The sequence below is a fragment of the Triticum dicoccoides genome, chromosome 7B (genome assembly GCF_002162155.2).
Source record: "Triticum dicoccoides isolate Atlit2015 ecotype Zavitan chromosome 7B, WEW_v2.0, whole genome shotgun sequence".
In the NCBI taxonomy this organism is placed as follows: domain Eukaryota; kingdom Viridiplantae; phylum Streptophyta; class Magnoliopsida; order Poales; family Poaceae; genus Triticum; species Triticum dicoccoides.
Window position 1 is genome coordinate 215066970 of NC_041393.1, and position 4053 is coordinate 215071022.

A 4053-nucleotide genomic window follows, 5' to 3' on the forward strand; every position below is an offset into this window, starting at 1 on the left:
ATCCGCCAGTTTTGACACCGACACTAGCCCTCTCCGGTGTCTATATAAACCGGAGAGTTTTAGTCCATAGGACGAACAACAATCATACAATAGGCTAGCTTCTAGGGTTTAGCCTCTCTGATCTCGTGGTAGATCAACTCTTGTACTACCCATATCATCAATATTAATCAAGCAGGAGTAGGGTTTTACCTCCATCGAGAGGGCCCGAACCTGGGTAAAAACATCGTGTCCCTTGCCTCCTGTTACCATTCGCCTAGACGCACAGTTTGGGACCCCCTACCCGAGATCCGCCGGTTTTGACACCAACATTGGTGCTTTCATTGAGAGTTCCTCTGTGTCGTCACCGTCAGGAAGGATGCCGCACCCCATCTTTAAAGACGGCGCTGTTGCTAAAGGAGCTTTGGCTGTAGGCCAAACTCTCCGGCTAGGCCGTTTTTTGATGACCGCCTGTTCGGCCGCCGCGCCGTCGATGACCTCTGGGGTCATCAAAAGCAATCTCCACATCAGCTCGGAACTTGCCGAGCAGTTAGATCCGATGGAGCTCTCTTCCCTAAATGAGCTCTTGTATTGCATCGCTGCCCTGGGAGTCGCTACAGATTACGGCCAGATTGGGCTTAAACCCGATCAGAGAGAGATTGACTCTCCCCAGGTCACCCACCACGTTGAAGTGGTGGAGGAACAATGCGGCGAATCTTCACCCATCCTATGGACCAGATGTGTCCGGATTCCTGATCCCTCCAAGCCGGACATCCGCGGAGGGGAGGATGTCGCCCAAGCCCTGAACCTAAAGTCAGGCAGCAGGCTTGATTCATTGGATAACGTCGAATAAAACAAGCTTCCTAGTTCGGAAATTTCTTGGCACCTGAGTCTTAGATCGGGCGAGGTTCCGGATTTAATTCCACCCGCCCACGCAAACATAAGGGATCTATCCCAAATTCGGCAAGAGCCCAGGGAAACAGTACACCACTACTAGGCCAGATTCCTCCTGGTTATGAACAGGATAAAGGACTGCCGTGAGAAGGATGCAATTTCACTCTTCTGTAACAACTGCACGGACATCGGAATCCTCAACGCCATTAGTCGCCGCGAAATTACACGCTTCGCCGACTTGACATCCATAGTACGAAAGTACTGTGCGACAGAAAGCGTTCGAAAACCGAAACAAAATTCTGGGACAATCCGACCCTGAATACAATCCCAGTCCGAAACAAAAGGGCACATTATCGCCAGGCACCTGGGCCAAACAACAAAAAATAAAAACCCTCTATAGGGTATGGAACCGTACTGGAGGGATGGCTCAATGGACCCTGTAAAATTCATAGTACAGAGGACGTCACACCAACTCATAGCCTTAGAGCATGTTGGATACTCCGGCAGGTGGCCAGAAGTGGCGAGGAGCTTCTAACTCCAGAATACGCAGAGCATCACCCCAGAAACGCCAGTACGGTGTCAACAGTCTTCGAGACTTTCGCATCAAACAATGCGAGAAAACGAACGCTCCGCAGCCTTACCGAAGTCTACCAAGTAGCGACAATAAACCCATGGACTGACACGGCTATTACCTTTAATGCCAGTGACGAACCTAAATTCTGGACAGCCCGAGCACCAGCCACACTGGTCCTCAGTCCGATAGTGGACGGCTTCCGGCTCACAAAGGTACTCATGGACGGTGGCAGCGGATTAAACCTCATCTATGAGGAAATCCTGCGAAAAATGGAAATAGACTGGAGCCGCATTGAGCGAAGCAACACAACCTTTAGAGGAATAATCCCCAGCCGGGAAGCATGCTGCTCACGAAAAATCACACTGGACATGGTGTTCGGCACGCCGGATAATTACAGATCCGAGGAGGTCACATTTCAAGTGGCCCCGTTCCGCAGCGGATACCACGCTCTGTTAGGACGAGAGGCATTCACAATTTTTTCAAGCTATACCCCATTACGGGTACATGAAGCTCAAAATGTCCGGACCCAACGGAATCATCACTCTTGCTAGTGATCCGGACACAGCGCTCCGCGCCGAAAACAAGACAGCCGCACTGGCCCTCGAGGCATTATCCTAAGCCCTAGCGGCCGAGGAACTAACTGTGTTGCGCTCCGGTGGACAGGGACGACGTGATACTCGACAAAAGATCCAAGTCCACCTCCTTCAAGCCGGCAGACGAAATAGTCAAGTTCCAAGTCCATCCAACGGACACTACAAAAACGGCCTCCATTGGGGCACAACTAAGACCTGATGTAGACGCCGCACTAAGAGCATTCTTACGCGAAAATTGGGACATTTTTGCCTGGCACCCCTCAGACATGCCAGGAATCCCACGCAGGCTGGCCGAGCACAGCCTGAACATCCTAAAAGGATTCCAGCCCGTTAAGCAGGCTCTTCGGAGTTTCTCCGAACCTAAGAGACAAGCCATGGGAGAGGAGCTAGCCAAACTACTGGAAGCCGGATTCATCAGAGATATAAAACATCCAGACTGGCTAGCAAACCTGGTAATGGTACCAAAGAAGGACAAATCCTGGCGCCTATGCGTCGATTTCAAAGACCTAAATAAGGCCTGCCCAAAGGATCCCTCCCCCCTCCCCCGCATTGATCAAATCATCGACGCCACTGCAGGACACGATTCGTTGTGTTTCCTCGATGCATACTCTGGCTACCACCAAATCAAGATGGCAGAGTCATACCAAGCCGCAACGGCATTCATCACCCCATACGGCCCATTCTGCTTCAACACAATGCCCTTCGGGCTCAAAAATGCCGGCGCAACATATCAGCGCATGATTCAGACATGTCTGGCCAACCAGATCAGCAAAACGGTTGAAGCGTATATGGACGACGTGGCCGTCAAAACCAAACACGTTGAAACTCTAATAGACGACTTGAGGCTAACGTTCGATAACCTCCGAACATATGACATTAGGCTTAACCCGGAAAAATGCGTTTTCGGCGTACCAGCCGGAAAGCTCTTGGGCTTCATCGTATTCGGTAGAGGAATTGAAGCAAACCCAGCCAAGATCCGAGCTCTGTCACAATTGGATATTCCAAAAGACCTCAAGCAAATACAAAAATTGACTGGATGCGTGGCGGCTCTAAGCCGCTTCATCTCCCACTTGGGGAAAAAGGCATTACCCCTTTACCGCCTCCTCCGGCGCACCGAACACTTCAAGTGGACGGATGCCGCCACGGCCGGACTCGAAGAAATAAAAGCCATACTGGCAACAAACCCTTTCCTGGCTGCGCCTAACATCGGCGAACCAATGTTGTTATACATCACGGCAACTCACCAAGTTGTAAGCGCAGTCCTTGTCGTTGAACGAGAAACGGACGAACACAAATTCCCTGTCCAGAAACCAGTGTACTACGTGTCCACTGTCCTCACTCCATGCAAGTCCCGGTACCCGCATTACCAAAAAATAGCATACGCAGTGTTCATGGCATCCCGGAAGCTACGACACTACTTTCAAGAGTGTTCAATAACAGTAGCCTCCGAAGTACCTCTTAACGATATCATAAACAACCGCGACGCAACGGGCCGGATTGCCAAATGGGCCATTGAGCTCATCCCGTTTGACATAACATATAAGCCACGGCGAGCCATCAAGTCGCAAGCCTTGGCCGACTTTGTCGCTGAATGGACTGAAGCCGAACTCCCTAAAGAGTACGACACATATTCCAACTGGACCATGCACTTCGACGGCTCCAAAATGCTAGCGGGTCTGGGGGCTGGCGTCGTCCTGACATCCCCAACAGGAGATACAGTCCAATCTGTACTCCAGATAATGTATACGGACTCCAACAATGCAGCCGAATACGAGGCCCTTCTACATGGCCTCCGGATGGCAGTCTCCATGGGCATTCAACGCCTAGAGGTGCATGGGGATTCGAACCTCACGATATCCCAAAAAACGGAGACTTTGATGCCAAAGATCTGAAAATGGCAGCTTATCGCAACGCCGTACTAAATATTCCAGCTCGGTTCGAAGGGCTGGAATTCCACCATATAGCCCAGGAAAATAATCAGGCAGTAGACGTCCTGGCACACATCAGCGCAAAACA